Source organism: Dermacentor andersoni, chromosome 7 (genome assembly GCF_023375885.2).
Source record: "Dermacentor andersoni chromosome 7, qqDerAnde1_hic_scaffold, whole genome shotgun sequence".
Classification (NCBI taxonomy): domain Eukaryota; kingdom Metazoa; phylum Arthropoda; class Arachnida; order Ixodida; family Ixodidae; genus Dermacentor; species Dermacentor andersoni.
The window spans coordinates 82,561,981-82,581,700 of NC_092820.1; the positions used below are offsets into that span (position 1 = coordinate 82,561,981).

The following is a 19,720-nucleotide window of genomic DNA, read 5'->3' on the forward strand; positions in this document are numbered from 1 at the left end:
ATAGATGACGCGAATGTCAAATTCTTGGAGCCGAAGAGCCCAACGTCCAAGACGGCCTGACGGGTCTTTCAGTGACGCAAGCCAGCAGAGCGCGTGGTGGTCTGTCACAACATCGAACGGATGGCCATACAAGTAAGGGCGAAATTTGTTTAACGCCCAAACTATAGCCAAACATTCTTTTTCTGTGACAGAATAATTGGTTTCTGCCTTCGTGAGGGCACGACTCGCATATGCAACCACATATTCCGGAAAGCCAGGCTTGCGTTGCGCAAGGACGGCTCCAAGACCAACGCCACTGGCGTCTGTATGAACTTCGGTCGGTGCAGTCGGGTCATAGTGGCGTAGAACAGGTGGTGAGGTAAGCAGACGACGCAAAGTGGTGAAGGCTTGGTCACATGCCGGAGTCCAATCGCGAAGGTCACCTGGGCCAGCCAGGAGCTTCGTCAGAGGAGCGATGATGCAGGCAAAATTGCGTACAAAGCGTCGAAAATACGAGCAAAGGCCGATAAAACTTCGGAGCTCTTTCAGTGTAGTCGGCCGCGGAAATTCTGCGACAGCACGAAGTTTGTCAGGGTCGGGAAGGACGCCGTCTTTGGAAACGACATGGCCAAGTATGGTCAGCTGTCGGGCGCCGAAGCGGCACTTTTTCAAGTTAAGTTGAAGGCCGGCGGTGGCAAGAGAAGTAAGGACTTCGCGTAGACGAGAGAGGTGAGTGGTGAAATCAGGGGAGAAAACTACCACGTCGTCTAAATAACACAGGCACGTCTTCCATTTGAGGCCTCGCAGAATATTGTCCATCATTCTTTCGAATGTCGCGGGCGCATTGCAGAGGCCGAATGGCATTACTGTAAACTCATACAGGCCATCAGGCGTAATGAAAGCTGTTTTCGGGCGGTCGGATTCATCCACTGGCACTTGCCAATAGCCCGATCGCAAGTCCAAAGAAGAAAAGAATTCAGCACCATGTAGACAATCCAGGGCGTCATCTATGCGCGGTAGAGGATAGACATCTTTTCGTGTAATCTTGTTGAGGCGACGATAGTCCACACAGAAACGAATCGAGCCATTTTTTTTTCTTAACGAGTACTACGGGCGATGACCAAGGGCTGCACGATGGCTTGATAACACCACGGTCAAGCATGTCTTGAACTTGCTCGGTGATGACACGACGCTCGGTGGATGACACGCGGTACGGACGCTGGCGTAATGGTGCGTGATGTCCCGTATCAATGTGGTGAGAGACGGTACTTGTGCGGCCTAACGATGCTTGGTTCCAGTCAAAAGACGCGTGAAACTCATTTAAAAGAGTAATTAGCCGCTCACGTTGTGTCGGCTCGAGGTCATCGGCAATGGAGCGACAAAAAACATCCGGTGGGACTCGGTTAGATGGCACATGGGGCGTCAGTGCTGTTACGTTGGCAGTATCGACGTCGTCGGCCATGGGGAAATGCACAATAGCGTCAGCGTCCACAGACTCGATGGTACCAATAGTCTCGCCACAGTGCAAAGCCAAAGTGTACGAATTTGGGTTAGAAATCAGTATTTCTGCAGCACCATGGTGAACCGTGAGGAGGGCGAAAGGCAACAATATAGGCTGGCGGCGAATGAAGACGGCAGCGGGTGTAAACATGACCGTCGCTTCGGCAAGCGATGCACATGAAAGAGGGACAAATACAGCACTGTGAGGAGGAAGGTCAGTATCTGAAGCTACACAGATCCTGCTAAGATCGTGAACTAGAAAGTCGCGAGATGGCAAATCGCACAGAACGGAGAACTGAACCTCAGCACGTGCACAGTCGATGACGGCATGATGGCGCGACAGAAAATCCCAACCGAGAATGACATCGTGGGAGCAACAAGTTAACACAAAGAAATCAATGGAATACAAAATGTCTCGAATCAGCACTCTGGCAGTGCACATAGCGACTGGCTGTACTTGTTGCGCACTGGCTGTTCTAAGCAATGGAATCGAAGGCTTCATGGTCACTTTCCGCAATGCACGACAAAGCTTCTCGCTAATCACGGATACAGCAGCACCTGTATCGACGAGCGCAAGGGATTTGATGCCATCAACGCACACTTCAATAACGTTAGCGGGGGAAAAACGAGGACTTTGATGTTCCGACGATGACGCAGTTCGTGCCTCAGGAACTGCGGAAATCAGTTTTCCGCCTCAGCAGTACTGGCACTGGGTCTACGACGCATGGGTGAGAGTGAGCGCCGACGAGGGGAAGGCGAGCGACGAGTGCCGTAGAGCTGTGACTGCGGTGCCGGTATGTCATCAGCAGCGTAGACTTCTGGTGGTGGTCGTGAAGGCATACGGAAAGGTCGGAAGTCGGAGCTGGGTCGTCGCGGGGTGCCCACGAAGGCCGGCAAGCGCCGGCGGCAGAAGCGCACTACATGACCCGGGGTACCGCAGGCATAGCATATTGGGCGGTTGTCAGCAGTGCGCCAAGGATTTGGACCCTGCTGCTGTGCACTGAAAAAGGGATCCGCCGGCTGGCGAGGCGAAGGCGGAGGAGAGAACACCGGCGGGCGAGGCGCTGAAGGCGGAGGAGAGAACCCCTGTAGACGAGGCGCCCGCGCAACGGCTTCAGCATACGTCAGAGGCGCGGCCACGGGAGCCGGCTGACACGGAGGTGGAAGAGCTTCGGTCACTTGCTCTTGAATTATCTGTCGGAGCGCTGGAGCCAAACATTGAGAAGGCTTCTCCGTGGTGGGCAAAATCGAGAGCTGTCGTGCGACCTCCTCGCGCACAAATTCTTTTATTTGCGTCAGCAAAGTTGTGTGGTTGTCGCCAATAATTAATGCTGCTAGCGAATCTTCCGTAGGCGGTGGGCGCCGAGCTAAGATGCGTTGTTTCCGAAGCTCGTCAAAACTTTGGCACAAATTGATAACTTCGGCCACGGTACGCGGATCCTTCGCTAACAACATCTGAAAGGCGTCCTCATCAATGCCTTTCATAATGTGTTTTATCTTGTCCTGTTCTGACATTGACGGATTCACGCGCTTACACAGGTCAATGACATCTTCGATGTAACTTGTGAAAGTTTCACCGTGATGTTGCGCACGCCCCCGTAAGCGTTGTTCTGCGCGAAGCTTGCGCACAGCGGGGCGCCCGAACACTTCAGCGAAACTTGTTTTGAATGTGCTCCATGTTGCGAAATCGTGTTCGTGGTTTCGGAACCAGAGGTTCGCGACGCCGGTTAAGTAAAACAACACGTTGTGCAACTTGGTGACGTCGTCCCACTTGTTATGTTGGCTCACCCGTTCGTAAGATGACAACCAATCCTCCACGTCATGATCATCGGTGCCGCTAAAGATGGCAGGATCACGCTGGCGCAACACACCGGAAACGATGACCGCCGGAGGCTGTGGTGCATGTTCCTGGGTGGTTTCGTCAGGCATGGTCGCAGCAGTCGGTAGCGTCCGGCTTCGGAGTTCCAGTTTCCGAGGTCGACCCCGCAGCTCCACCAAATGAAAGGGGGTTTATTGCAGCTCGTACGAGGGATCGCAAGTAGCTCTTGATCGCGAGTCCTAGCCGTTCGCATCAGCAGCCCGAGCTCGGGTCTCGCGCCGCAGCGGTGGCAGTCCGCACAGCGCCACATGCATGTTACCCACTACAATATATATATATATATATATATATATATATATATATATATATATATATATATATATATATATATATATATATATATATATATATATCGTGTGTTTCATCGAACACATTCAATTTTTTTAACAGATTGCTTGTGGCAGATGCCACAAATTCAATCCATGAGCTGGTCTACTGGAAGAGGCGGAACTTTACTAGCACAGACAAGACGTTCCCTACCCGCATCGGCACGTCCACGCACAGAGTCACCACCCCGGATCTCTGCTTCGTGAAAAAACACAGCCGATGCCCACTGGTCCAATCTTGCGGAGGATCTTGGCAGCGACCATCTCATACTGGCCGTGCACTTATCCAGCGTCGTCAGGAAGCCCAAGTCGTACACGCGGGTCGACAGGGACCTCTTTCGCAAGACTCGCGCCTCACTACTCCCTCCCGACACTGCCCCGAACCTCGAGACGTGGACGGCTCAGCTCAAGGCCGACGTCGGTAAGGCAACGAAAACATTCAGCACGGATATGCCAACCGAGAAGATGGACAGCCGCCTCGCCCACTTGCTCGAGGCCAAACAGTCTCTACTGACACGATGGAAGAGCCAGCGTCTCAGCCGCAGGCTCCGCAAACGCATTGCAGAACTGAACAAGGCCATAATGAAACACGGCAGCACCCTATCCAAACAGCAATGGGACGACGTGTGTAACTCGGTCGACAGACAGGTCTGCAACGGGAGGACGTGGAACCTCCTCAAACAACTGCTCGACGACACCAACACCCGCACGAACCAGCGCCACTCGCTTACCAAAGTCCTTCACCAGGCCAAAGGCACTGCTTCGCCGGATGACGTCGTCAAGTCCCTTGTGCGTAAGTACCTACCGATACCCAAAGGCCCGCCAACCCTACATCCCGATGACACAGGTACCGACAACACCCTCCTCGACGCCGAATTTTCCGTCGAAGAGGTACGCCGGGCTCTCCACGAACTAAACGGCCGTTCCGCCCTGGGCCCCAATGGCATAAGCAACAAGCTCCTGCGAAACTTAGACGACCCCTCGGTCGTGTACCTCACGGGCGCCATCAATGACGTGTGGGCGCGGGGCGAGCTACCTCACGCATGGAAACTCGCCCAGACGATCCTCATTCCGAAATCGGGGAAGGCACATGGCGTCGATAACCTTCGCCCCATCTCGCTCACGTCGTGCGTGGGTAAGGTGGCCGAGCATGTCGCACTCAACAGAGTCGGCCGCTATCTCGAAGACGAGGACTGTTTCACACACCACATGATCGGCTTCCGACCTGGGCTCTCGACGCAGGATACGATGCTTCTCCTGAAACACCAGATCATAGACGCCGGGGCCACTTGGGGCACCCGCGCCATACTCGGCCTCGACCTGGAGAAGGCGTTCGACAAAATCGAGCACTCGGCATTGCTTAAGGCGATCGCGGACCCAGGGCTCGGGCGCCGGTTCTACGAGTTCCGCTCCTTCTTAACTCGTCGCAAGGCCGTGCTCCGTGCCGGAGACCTCCCGTTTAAAGAAGTCGAGCTCGGGCAGTGTGGCACTCCCCAGGGCTCCGTCCTCTCGCCGATGCTGTTCAACCTGGTGATGATTGGGCTCTCCGAACGGATGGCTTTATCGAATCCGCTCTGCAGGAGGCAGTCGAAACCGCCGAGTCCTACCTCGACCACACGGGCCTCAAGTGCTCCTCGGCCAAATCGGAGCTGTTGTTGTACTGCCCAAAACGACAAGGCAAAAGGCCTAAGGGATGGAAACCACCGACCGAGCGCAACATCACCGTCCGCACCCGAGACGGTCGCCCAATCCCCAGGGTCGACTCCATCCGAGTACTGGGAATGATTATCGAGGCGGGCGGATCAAACATCCAAACGGCCCACAAGCTGAAGACAAAGACGCACAACGCAATACGACTCGTACGCAGAGTGGCCGACCGTCACCACGGCCTCAAAGAAGACAATCTGCTTCGTCTCGTACACGCGTTCGTCCTATGTCACTTTACATACGTCGCAGCAATGCACAAGTGGAAACAGTCGGAGCGTGACAAGCTCAATACACTCATCCGAAAGGTAGTGAAGCGGGCTCTTGGACTCTCGATCACCATGCCGACGTATCGACTCCTCGAGCTTGGGGTGCACAATACGCTCGAAGAGATCGCTGAGGCTCAGGAGAGAGCGCAGATGATACGACTGACGATGACCAAGACTGGCCGTCACATCTTGCGCGAGCTCGGCTACTTCCCACCGAACACCCAGGATCCATCGGAGTTTACGCCGGTTCCCCGCGAGCTCCGCGACCTGATCACGATCGCACCCATTCCGCGAAACGTACATCCGGAACACAATCGAGGCAAGCGCCTATATAGCCCGGGCCACCGCATTCCTCAAGCGCATAAACAAGAAAGGGGACGACGTCGCTTTCGTGGATGCCACCGCCTACCGATGCAACCAAGCCTTCGCCGCGGTAGCGGTCTCGTCCTCGGAACGGACTTTAAACGCCGCCACGGAACGCACACGTGACCCCGAGGTGGGAGCAAGTGGCCGTAGCCCTGGCAATGCTCGACGATAAGCGAAAGACAATATTCAGCGACTCGAGACCGGCCATCAAAGCGTTCGAGAGAGGAGTCGTCTCCGATCAGGCGTTACGCGTCATCCGCGGCGGTGATCCGAGCACCCTCAAACACCACACCGTCATCTGGTTTCCCGCCCACCTGGGTCGGATCCCGCGCGCCCCGCCCAACCTTAACGAGACAGCCCACGACGCTGCGCGCGCGCTTACCGACCGCGCCGTCACCTCCAGGCAACCGCGTCTCGATGAGTTGGAGGCGAACGTGGGCGAACAGGGACGCCCCAGTAACATATAATGAAATCACGAAACACTTTTACTTGGGACGACGTCTCTTTCCGCCTCCGCGTCCCAAGCTGAACAGGCCGCAGGCGCTAACGCTACGCTTGTTGCAGACACGTACTTATCCAAACCTCGCCACCTTACACATCATCTACCTGGACATTTACCCCGACGATGCGTTCCCCTCGTGCGGGGTCATGGCGACACACGTGCTCGCACACGTGCTCTGGGAGTGCAGAAACGCTCCGCCCGATTCTACCTCCGACAAGTGGGAGAAAACCATACGAAGCCCGCTCCTACAAGACCAGCAATGGGCCATCCAGCAGGCTCGCGCAGCGGCCGCCAGGTACTTACTCCCTGTCGGTGCCTGCGTGGGAGACGCCCACTGCGCGCTGACGTGAGTCCTGCAGGACTTTTAGAGTTTCTCCAATCCAATTTACTAGCACAAAAATTTGAAATGCAAAATAGACTAATTGAAAAATATTCACCAATTCAGTTTTTACCTGTTTACCTCATGACACATATTGCAATTTACAAATTCTAGCTGGGAAGTTCGCAAGGCGGATTCACTTGAAACGGATTCTCAGGACGATACCAGTCTCGAGATATTAATGCCCGAACTTTGCGGAGAAATGCATCGACGCACCAGTTGCTTTTGTGCTTCATTTAATGCATAAAACGACACTTTGTTCAGAAAGGAAGTTGGACGACAGTGCATCGTTACGGCAAGTTGGACGGCGCTTATCTCGTAGATGGTGTCATCCAAACAATTCTTTTCAAGTGGATACGTCTTGCAGTCTCACCCGGCTGCCGCACGATGCGTTTCTCGGCGCATGCAACGGCGTGCCGCGCATTTCGGAGGCCACGCGCATGCTTCGCGGCGGCGCCGCTAGGTGTCACAGTGTTCGTAAGGAAGCCCGGGGAGGAGGAGTCCCGCTGCAGTACACGCCTCACGCATACCTCATTTCGACGGTGGCGACACGTCGTGTCGCTATATTGCTTCAATGCTAAGCGCATTACCGTTGACAGTCATCATGAGACGGGTTGTCCCGAATTTTTTCCTGTGCTACCGAACAACATAGTTTGCCCCCACCCATGCCGCAGCTGAGAAGTTGTTTGCTGAATCCGCCGTTTCGCACTGGGCTGTGGCGCGACTTTAGCGGGCTCCACGAGAAACAAACTGAACGGCGTCGGGGCTCCGCGCCGCGGGACGTAGACAGGCGCTGCATGAAGCGAGCTGAAATGGTTTCGTGCATTTGTCAGTCGTGATGATTTTCGTTTCGTGCGACTGGACTTTTCCTGGGCAGGACACCGAGGCCGGCAACAACCCTGGCGCGACGTTCAAATGCAGCTTGTCGAAATCTGACGGCGGACTTTCGTGCGGCTACGCTGACAAAACCGGTCACCGTGCGATGTGCCTCTGAACGAATGCACGGCACCGTAACGCGATTTCCACAGCGCTTACGCCTGCATTCCTATTATTATTATTTAGTCGTGCGCAATATGAATCCAAACTCATCTCGGAAGTTGATATGCACGAACATGAGCACTCGCCAACCGCCCACATCAACTCCGAGCTACGCTCAATTCCGCTCAGCGGAGAGATGAAAGAGCGAACGCGGAACGCAGCGAAGGGTGAAAGACGAAGATATATCGAGGAGTGTGCGAGGAGGAAATCGGCGAAGGAATGCGCAGCGGAACCACGAGGCGGAAAGCGGAGGAGGAGGGTATGGCGAAAGCGTGAGAAGGAAAGTGTAGTGTTGTGCAAGATGAGCTCTGCGGTGACGACCACTACGAGATGGCGCCAGAGAAGCGCGCCATCGTCTGTACACCGATAGCATGCGGCGAGCGCGTTCACCGATACCATAATTGGAAACAAAGCACTGCATGAGCTGAGGTCTGTCTGCGGCGGCTGCTATGAATTGAGCCCACGCGGCACCCACGTGCTACCTCTCGCGATCTATCGGTTAGCGAGGCAGTCGCACCACACTTCGCTCCATTTGCAATGCGCCGCACGAGACAGATAGTCTGCACCAGCCAATATATCGTGAAATAAAAACACATATACAGCTGCGCTCAAATTTCGCATCCGTGAGTATTGTAATTATTTGTGAATTTTTTACGTGTTTTTACACTTTGCGCCGTCGGCCATTTTTGGTACCATATTTCGGTCACACCGATGGATTTTCGCGACAAGCCCGACTAGGTGAGGATGTTGCTTACCAGTATCGCAGAGAAAATAACATGCTTTCGCACGATATTTAGTGCTTGGCGCAGTCAAGCCGTCTGTCACTTTTTGGTCAAGCTCCTGTGCGATGCGATGCAAGGCCGTGCCCGTTCATAGTTGTCTTGCACTTAGTTTTACAAGGAAAGACAAAAGGCAGATGCTTCGGAAGTGTTCTTCAAATGGGAGAGCTCAAAACATTTGCGGAGGCTCGAAGGCCGGGCTGAAGGCCCCCCACTCCCCCGTCACCACTGTTTCCGAGGACCTGGAGCACGGAAGCCCTGCCCACTCTCACTTTTGAAACCCCTGGACGATCCCACAGTTGGCGTGGATGTTTGGTTTGCCCTGCTTAAGAGGAAGCTTTAGCTCGGGCCCAACTCCGACGCCGCGGCCTATTCAAATACATGTAAAGCGCAAAAACGCTTTTCTGAGATAACCCCTGGGCCGATTTTAATGAAATTTGTTGCATTTGAAGGAGCAAGTTAAATTCTAGTGACTGTTGGAAGCGGAATTTCGATTTAGGGCTTGACTTTTCTAAAAGAGATTTTCAAATATTTGACCGTTTGAAAAAAATAGAAGCACGAAGTTTACAAATTCATAGCTCTGCATAAAGAACTGATATAACGGTTCTGTAAACGGAATCCATTAGATCATTCAAAGCGGACAAATTCGATGTGTCATTTTGCATCTTACGTGAATTTGTTACGTTGGTTACAAGGGTTCTGCAAAAGCTGTATTTCCCTATTACTAAATTTTTTTTATATTCCTGTGTAACACATCAATTTTGTCCGCTTTAGATGTACTATTAGATACAATTCACATAATTGCATTATCGTTTTTCATTGTTGAGTGAGAGTTGTAAACTTGATAGTATCGTTTTTTGAAAATTTTTTATTTTCGCCAATTTTTAATAAAAAATCAAACGAATTCTCCTTTTACATGTATTTAGATAGGAGCACCCGAGCTAAAGCTTCCTCTTAAGGATAACGGAAGATGAAGGCGGGGAGGGAGTGCTCAAGCCCTTCCTGCCCCTGCGCTTAAGAAGCCCCTTATACTCAAGGAGCTTCGTATAAAAACGGAGCTTAAGGCAACTATGACTTCTGTAATGGACATTGCGTCATATTCTCATGACTGCAGGGTCACTGTGTACCAGAATGGTCAACGGGGCTAATTAGTTTATTTGGCTGTTGTTTTAGAGCACGAAAGACGGAAAACGAAGAGGGAAAACCACAGGACAAGGCGCACTGTGGCATTGTCGGTAGCACCCTTGGTGGTGATGCCTTCCGGTAAGCCCACAAAGGAAACCGGAGATCTACGACACCTTTGTCAAAAACTGACGCTGCTATAAGTCTTCGTTTGTTTGCAGGAAGCTTTCTGGAATAGCCCAAGTGCCACAGAATCCACCTTTCGGTGAAGATGTCAATACCATCGCAACTTTCTCGCAGCAATGCGTCTTCACAGTGCCGCTCTTGCTAGTAATGACTTTTACGGAAGCTTACACTCCTTCATCCTTAGAATGGCTTACGCACAGATGTGTGGCTCGTGAACCGGTGAAGAGACAGTTGAACGCGTGTTGTGTTTTTGTACTCGTTATGACGTCGAGTGCGACATTCTTCGAGCTAGAGCATCGTATATGTACTCAACCCGAGCTAGTCGAATCAGAAGTCGAGCTGGTCCAATGCCGACTCTACCTCGTTCGCAAGCATATTTCCGTGTAGGGTGCGTGAGTTAATCCACCACTTGCAAGCGGTTTGACCTAAATCGCCTCGACGCTGCCTGGGTCCGACCTGAGCACAGCGTTTCATGTGTGAATCCGACGAGTGGCTTTCGGCAGCCGACTTGGCCAAACATCGGGTACATGAAAATGTAGCTTCTGTTAAACCGCCTGGACTCTTGACCCTAGGCGTATAATCATTGGTCAATAACCTCATGCGTCGCACTCTCACAAGGCAAGGTAATTGTTACAATTGTTGTTGGGCTAGTTGTTTCATTGTAGCAGCAAATGGCGCCACAGAGCACAAGGGGCGAGGAAAATTATCGTCCCTGTCTCCTTTCTTGCCCCTCTCTGGCGCCTGTTGCTGCCGTTGTTAAAACTTCCGAAATCGACTGTCCTCAGTGATTAGCGATTATCGCTCAGAGCGTGCGCACAACTACATAGGACGTTTCCTCCTCCGTTTCTCCCTCGCTCCATCGCAGAGGCGGTACTTCTCTATCTGTTCCGAACCCTTGTGAAGCACGGCTACGAATGAGAATCAGAATTATTATTATTTTATTTATTATAAATTACCCCGTCTTTTTGTGCTTAGACCCCCCCTCCCCTCCCCCTTCCTCCCTTCACCTGTAATCACATGAAGTTCTTGAAAGCAGGTTACTTTAATTTCGCCGACACGTATGAGAGGTAACGCAACAGGAGAAGCAGCAATAAATGCAACAACTGCATGCACGTTCCTTTTTCCTTTTCTTTTTTCTTTCTCTCTTCCTGTCGTAGTTTCCCCGGTTTCTAACCTTCAACCATAAGACAGGACGAAAAGCTCTATGGGTATAACACATTGCGCATAATATTGAACTGGCGCCACTGGCACTCTCTAAAGCAGCTCATAGAGCCATCATTTTTCCTTTCTCTCACCCTTCTTTCTTTCGCTACGCGGCCCGCTATTCCGCATCGACCAATCGAAAAAAAAAAAAAAACACTTCGTTGTTTACTAGAGCCTTCGGTTTGTCCTTAGGCCCTACGTGCCGAAATTCGTCCGGGCCGCTATACCTATGCATATGCGCAAGGTCCTTAACTGCACGACAAAATCATCTTAGAAGACACAGGACTGTGCGTATCACTCTGCGTTGCAAAACAACTGTACCGCGGTTGAAGAACGAGCAGTTAACAAGAAGTGCGCATATTTACAGATCACAATCCAACGCAGCCTAGAGCAAAGTAATTCCTGTCTCACCTTAGTCCACCTGGTCACTGAGTTTTCGGAGAAGTACCACCTAGTACACTCTAACCACCATTTTTCACGCAATTCATGCATGGCCTTCGAAGTCGAGCGGCGCGCGCGGACCTCGGAGGCAATGTACCGCCGCGTGTACTGCGCAGCGACGCCGCTAGAGGCGCCACGACCCTTGTTGTGTTTCAAAGGTTGTCGAATCAGAGGCCGGTTGGAATTGAGTGTAATTGGGTGGTGAGTCGCACGTCTCTCGGCGCTTTAGCACCATGGCGGAATGGTGAGCATTCTTCTTTCTATGTAAAGTACTAAGTTGTAAGTGAATTTCGCAGTGCCGAAAGCAACGAAAGAGTATATTTTTCTATAAAGCAATATGGCCATTCTAGTGCCATTGCGTCTAAAGCAATATGGCCATTCAATTCACTCACTCAAGGCACACGCTCCGTGCCCAACCAGCAATCAGCTGGTTGAAATCACGGCTGGCTACAATGTGCGTTGAGAACGTGTTATGGAGGTTTCGAAAATGTATCACGCATTTTCCGTTAACATCAACGCTCGCACGGAGAAGTAATAGTGCTGCAATGACAGACCATTTGTATCCAGACGCAGTCTGTTGTAGAGTTGTAGGTCGCACACCTACTTGTGCCGTCTGCTGCGGCGTACGTCTGCCACTTTACGATGGTCGATAGTTTTCGATAAATCCTTGAAATGCGGGAATGTCACGGATATTGTGGCTGTGGTTTATTTATGCAGTATACGTGTCCGCGAGTCCTGGGTATCACGTGTGTTTGTAAGCAACTTCGTTAGCTAAAAGCAAATTCGATGCTTGGAAATGCGTACGAACGCCGGAACTTTGCGCAACTTCGATTGTTTTGTCCACGTAGTTTTTTTTTTCTTTATATGCACCGAATGATTGGTTAAGGACTTGCCTACCTTAGCATATAAAGAACGAACACCCAGGCTGAGGGCCGTGCGATTCAGACGCTGAATCGTGCTTGAAACTTTCCAAGACTACGTTATGTCGCCTCGCCCGGCGCATGTCCGCGCAGAACTTTTGGGGCTTGTGCGCACTACTGCCTGCCCAACAAGTGGATGAAGTCGGTCCGAAAAATGAAGGGCAGCATTGGTCAGTTTCGCAATAATAATAACCTTCTACTCGTCCACTGGCGAATTCCGTTGGTTGGTTAGCAATAGTGTTCATCTGCTGTGAACATGGGCGTAGAAAGTAACTTTTTTTAGAGGGTGGCACGCTTTTAATAGGGAGAGGAGGGTGGACCAGGCGAATGTTGTCGCACATCGTTTTATGGGTGATTTTGTGCAGACGGGCTTTGTCCATCACCACTTTGACCGACAGATAGCACCGAAATCCAGATTGTGCAATTTGAAGCGCTATCAACAGCTAGCACGTGTATTCTCGGAGGTCGTATCGAGTAGCTGCGCGCTCCAGGTCATGTGTCACTTCCGGCAATTTCTCTCTCTCTCTTATGCCGTGTCAGAAACGGCTATTTTTGCGAGCGTTTCGTGACGCTCCCTCTCGGAGTTCAAACATCAAATTTTGTACAAAGGCTCATCTTATGGCTGGTCACTATCTTCATCTATGCTTTTTATACGCGGTCCAAAATTTTGTTGCATTTGGCGAAGAAAGAGAACACCGTCGACAACAAATTAGCATGGTGGAAGCCCGCCGACGGGAGGCCCGGCTATTCACTTAACTGGGTTAGCACCTCGATGGTGTAGGCCTGATTGTTTTGTTTTTTTACAGCTACACATTGTATAGACACCTGGCCAGCGTTTTAGGTGCACAATAGTACGTCGTGGCAGTAGCTGAATTGAAATTGGGTCTTTTAGCGAACCGAAGACGAGTCAAGGGACGCATTCTCGGACGATCACTTACGTTGATGCCATCACTTTCGCGCGACGTACTAGTACCCGGTGCGTTGTATGATTCGAGGAGTTCTGCTAGACTAGCCACTCAGCGTGCACTGAAAGTGACGCCTCCGAAAGTGACCGTCCGAGAATGGTATAGGTCGACGAACTCAATGATGAGTGGACTCACTAGAGTGATAGCGGCTGAGTATAATTTCTGTGAGTCTGGGTCCGAGTGAGTCCGGCTGAGTAGAATTTTGGTTAGTCTGAGTCCGAGTGATTCCTAAGCAAAAAAAAAAAAGAAGAAACTCAGTGAGTTCCGTTTATTTTTCCAACCTATAGCGAATGCGTCCATAAGTGCTCAAGAATGTCTCGACTGCCGAATTCAATGCCGCCCAGCGGCCCGACACCACATCCGGGTCTGTCCAGCGCGCGCAGCGGTACATGAGCCAAAAGCGTTGATGCAGCCGCGATCGCGACAGCTGAATCCGATTAGCGACTCACAATTGCCGGACCGTGCTCGACTCCTGCCTGGAGTTCACCAGGGAGAGAGAGCTTGTTCGCAGGACTCTAGCCCGGTGACCGCGCCACCGTTTGTTCCCTTTCCCGCAACCGCGATTCCCTAAAACGGGACAGTGAGCCTTCTCTATTTCAATAAACTTATAGTATATCCTATCTTCTGTGGAGAAGGCGACGGCATCGTTGCCACACGCGTCTTTGTGATCTGGCGTTCCCTATTCTCCGACCTCTGTGACCATGCGTGGACAGTTTTCATATAGACGTGGATGCAGCATCTTGTGATTCGCATTTCAGGAGCAGCCAGGCGCCCACAGGGAGGGCGGTTTCCGGTGAAATTTCGGAAGAGCTGGAGAATATAAGAGTGAGGTTCCTCTTTTTTCTCTCTCTCTCTCTCTCTCTCTCTCTGATCTTTCTCATCACTTCAGGGAACAATTTACCATCGTCAAATTCAAGCCGAGTAATAGAGAAGTCGAGTGCTTAGCAGAAATTTTAAGAATATAGCACTGTTTTTGAAACATATTCATTACTGTGCATACGAAACGCATCTTGCATTTAACAATTTCCCAAGGCACTGAGTGTGTCTGGTGTGTGTGTTTCTTGAAAGACCCTCTACATTGTTCCTAGGCACTTATGATTATTAATGCGTTGGCATTCTTTGGCTAGTAGCCCAGCAAAAGCTGTCGTTAACGCGAAAAGTGTCGCAACATTTATCTGCAAGATAAATGCATAATTGTCGATGTTGATACACTTATAATCATTACAATAGTGTAAATGTTGATGATTGTCTGCTTTAGAGTCAATAAGGAAGGAATGGAAAATGAGAAAAAGAAAGTCACAGTTTCCGCCGAAAGGCGAAACACATTGATTGCGACAGCAAATTGGTGGACAGCTCTACGAAGTAAAAATAACCGTTCTCGCCGTGCTCCCGTTGAAAGCTTACTTTTTCGCATTACTGGTGTGCCTGCAAAGAAGCCTGCTTTGGGATTGCGGAGTGTAAACAATGATAGAACAGCTGATTCGTATATGTGATAATAGCGTAATAGTAGATGGTTGGTAGCATTAAAAAAAAAGAAAGAGAAAGAATTGGTGACGTCACCGTCGCCATGTCAAGGTCGTAACAAAAAAGAGGAAAAGAAAAAATTTGCTGTGGCAAAATTTTAAAAACACGGTTGGGACTATGCTTCCGCTCAGTTGATACGATTTATCCGCAAAATAAATGCACAATTGCTCAAGTTCAGACACATAATCGTTATAGTAGTGTAAAAAAAGTAGCACTTCCGCGCCAAAGGCGTAGCATCGATTGCGATAGCAATTTACTAGACAGCTATACGAAGTAAGCGTAGTTTTATCGGCCGTCTAAAATCGGCAACATTCGCTTACTAACTGAATTAGCAAGCATAGTGCCAGCGCGCACAGGCAAACACGAACGCATCACACTCGATGACCGCGGACACTCGCTGTCAAAACGCTGGCGTGAGCAAGCGCGGCAGCAGCAGCGAGCGAAGTGACCTTCGTGCTGTGTATCGATTCAACGCAAACTGAGCAGCGAGAACACAGCACGCACAAAGGCCGTCTGCAGATGGCTTTCAAGATACGGCAAGTAGAAGCACCAAACCGGCACCAAACCGCAACTTTTAACAGCCGACGCCCGACGAAGTGGCGCTACGTTAAGTGTAATGGCAGCGTGGACTGAAGTCCGCTACCACGTCAGCCGGGGCGGCCCGTACGCAGTGCGCTCGATGCTCCATTATCGCTGAAGAATGATCGAGGTCGATCGCACGAGGTGCTCCGAGGCGCACGCGATATGTGTCACTGTAGCGGATCTCTATACGGAGAATATATCGAATGGTCGAGAAATTGAATAGTGTAGATATTCGACTGGCGAATCGAATTAGTCCAACTTTCTCTAATCTGTTCGATGCGGTGATATTCGAGTATTTGCACACTCGTAATTGTTATTATTATCATCATTATTATCGACGTCGTTGTCATCGTCATTCGCTTGCCTTCGCGGCCAGTATAGTCTGTAAATAACTATACCACTGCTTTCTGTGCGCGTTCCGTTGCAGATGATGCTCGAGTACCTCCAACAGCTTTTGCTCGAGCTCCGGCAACTGTTCTGTCAGTCCTTGCACCGACTGTATAGAAGACGCTAATGCTCGAGCTCCAGCAACTGCTCTGTCAGTCCTTGCACCGACTGTATAGAAGACGCTAAACACTGCTGAACCAGACGGAAAATACTTTTCTTTCGTTTGTTCCGATGAAGCAATAAATCTTGCTTGCCTTAATGAACAGTGCGTCAGTTCTTCATTCACCATTAGTGGCCGCAATTACAGACATCTGGAAGAGTGTTCTGCGGGCCCCATAAACCACTCCTCATTCCACAGTTCTATTTGGAAGGGGAAAACGCGCGCGCGCGCGCGCGCGCGCGCACACACACACACACACACACACACACACACACACACACACACACACTCTCTCTCTCTCTCTCTCTCTCTCGCCGCGGGACAAACAGGACCTCACAAATTTAGGTCCAAGAATGTCGCCATAATTTCACGCAAGAATTTACATGCTGGGGAAGAAGAACAAATGAAACGGCGCAACTGTTTAACATAAGAAAAACGCGCGGGAAAGGCGAGGGGATAAGTGGGAGAGAGAAGTGTGTTGAATTCTGTGACTGAATGGGTGCCAAGGGAAGGGATCGAAGCGCAGTCGAGGACGGCAGAAAACCAGGTGGGGTGATGAAATGAGGAAATTTACATGCGCAAGTCGAAATCGGTAGGCGCAGGACAGGGGTGATTGGAGGTCCTGCACCGAACCTAAATAGGCTGATGATGATGAATGAGGGAATTATAATGAACACGAAAGAAAGCGTAGCGAGATACATTCAAGAATGAGTCGTCGCATTATTTGAACCACCAGGTACAGTGCTTCGCATGGCGGCCGGCGCTTTTCGCGCCACCGGTGGGCGCTGGGTGATGGTTGGGGGATGCAGTCACAGCGCATCACAAAGGCTCTCGCTCATTTACGCGTATCTTTCATGCTCAATTACGTCAACCTTTTCTTCTTTAGCGTCAACGTGGTCGACCCCCGTTTGACAAGGTGGGCCGATCCTGGAGATCGTACTGTCTACGGTGCAACGCAATTAATTTTCGACTCTATTGGCGCTAGTTCCGCCCGTACCGTTATTTTACCTACTCTAGCTGCGACTAATATATCGCTTGTTGAGGGCACCGCTGAAGCCGCCTTTCAGACACCATTGCCTCGTGCTAGCCCTGCTTAGCATAAGCGAACTCAATATCCCAAAAGTGTGTCATGCGGCGGCTTTGCCTCAATCCCTCAATATGTCTCTCAGCGGCGAGAAGCGGCGAGAAGTTGGAGTGCCGCCCTCTCGCGAGTGACGTTCGCTTCGTGCATGCTGCGCCAGCCGTGCTTCCTGAAGCATGTTTCGGCTGCTTGCTGCTGCAACGCCTGAACTGCAGTTTGGAGATTCGCGATGCGGGTGTATAAAGCTCGACGACGAAAGTTGGCACACCGCCAAGAATGAGGTCAGCGGCGCAGCTGTCACAGCGGATGATGGATGACCTAGATGATAATGACAGGATGTATTTATTGAGGGATGGCTCGAAGGCCTACAATGGGGAATAGGAAGAGGAATGACCTAGATAAAAATAGGTGAGCGATGCTGCAGATGATGTCATCGGCACAACTGGCGCGGAGCGGATGGCTGCAGCGCCCGACATAACTCGGCGCTCGGAGAGGCACGCAATCAGTTCTGCATCGGCACTTGGAAAGAACAGTCGATGCTTCATCGCTGTGAAGTAGTACAGATGGAGCGGGTCCTTCTCGTGATCACACAAGGAAAGGTGTCGACAGACGGAGAAGAATCCGCATCGGAAGAAGGGTAAGAGGAGGAGGCGGAGGTGTGCGAGTCGGAAGATGAAGCAGAATATGAAGGAGACGCAACAACATGCAGCAGCGAATCCTAGTGAATGAGCTGTCAAATAAAACAGTCATTTAACAATGTACGTAATTGGGATGTCTTGAAGTAGGCTAAAGAGAAATAATTAGACAAATAATAAAATAAACAATTATAGCAAATCCATCAGAGAATAATTAGATAAACAATGACTGCAGAAATGAGAGAAAGTATGCGCACGCGAAATACGGATTCAATTTGGGGAACGAGGGTCCTCCTTTTTTTCAGCTTAGATATCGCAAGCTATCTACTATTGAAGGCGTCTATAGCTTTTGCAATGCAGAGGTGCGCCGTGTGTGTCCATAAATTTTGCTTGAATAGAATGTCTTCAAATCCATTAATACACAGTTACGGCAGACATTGCATATTTCCCTCGGAACAGCAATCTTGGTATGATATGAGAAGGGTACTGCTTGCAAAGCTTTCGTCAAGGTGCTTAATTGCTCTGGCGAGTTGCTCTAGTCAGATGTGTGCACTGTAATAATGCGTAAAAGGAAGACGTATAGATGCGCATATTGTATGAAAACGTTTGCTGCTACTTTCACCGTTCTCCGAAGCAGGCACCCAGAAAAAGTATTGCACGTCTGTTAACGGACTGCTCGTCACGTATAGTGCATACTTCGCAAACGTACCATAACAGCAATCACCTGAAAGAAAAACTTCGTGGTTAAAATCGAGAGCGAAACTATTACAAGCGATGGAATGTTTCACAGTGGCTTTGCCGCAGCAATCTTTATCGACAATATGGCGCACCCCTAGCTCCCGCAACGGAAGCAATCGACTGCCGTTTACGGCGTTAGGACGAGGTACACATTGTAGTGAATGGATGAATTTCGCCAACACCTCTGAATAAAAAGCATTAAGCAGTTCTTTACAGCACCACTTGCAATGCCTAAAGTATACTCGAGGCACTATAAGAGCACAGCTTGGCCTGCCTTCGAGAGGAAAATACATGTTCCTTCTGCATCACGTCTCAAACCTCCGCGGTTTAATTATACAAATTGAGAACTATTCATTCACTTCGTCAGTCCACGAAATACCTCCTCGTACAGCCACCTCATAAAAAGGACACCACAAGCCTCACGAATTCGCTTGGTTTTTTGACCTCCTCCGGTGAATGATGACATTTTCACTGTGTCCCCACACTACCATAACGAGTGAGACTTCGGATGCTTGCCTGCTGCGGCCATACGGTCTAAAAGGTGTATTTCTCCCTTAAAGTTGGGCCGAGCAGCTGCGCCAGTTCCCCCAAACAGATCGGTCATAAGCGCTGTTCGCCAAGCAACAAGCACCTGTAAAATGCTGAAGAGTCGAACGTGCAGCACCCTAAACGGAATAAATATCGGTCCATGCCTTTTCGTGTGGCACAAACAGCTGAAAGCTTCTATTTGTTTTACTTAAATCGAATAAACCGGCAAATAACGGCTTAATTAACTCAGTGCCCTTCCACTCTGTGAATGTGTATGTGAGTGTGTAAATGTATGTGTATGTGGGACCCCCAACGGCGAACTGCAACTCCGCCGCGGGTCGGCCCGGTAACGCCTGCCGGCAGCAGCAAAAGAGTTGCTGTCGCGTAAACGGCCGATTTCCAGATGCCGTTTCGTCTGATTTCCAGATGCCGTTTCGTCTGCGAAGCAGCTCCTTCCTGCTGCTGCTGCCGGCAGGCGGCGACACAAGTCTGTGCCAGCGCCGGCTTTTCAGAGGCCATTTTTCCAA

The 19,720-nt window shown here is 50.6% G+C and overlaps 1 long non-coding RNA gene across 1 annotated transcript; it reads left to right on the forward strand.

The window, feature by feature from the left end:
- The first annotated feature begins 11,841 nt into the window (after nt 1-11,841).
- Nucleotides 11,842-16,310, forward strand: LOC126534218 (uncharacterized). Its single transcript, XR_007600282.2, has 3 exons — nt 11,842-11,917; nt 14,317-14,383; nt 16,092-16,310. It is a non-coding gene; the product is annotated as an uncharacterized lncRNA (long non-coding RNA).
- The last annotated feature ends 3,410 nt before the right edge of the window (nt 16,311-19,720 follow it).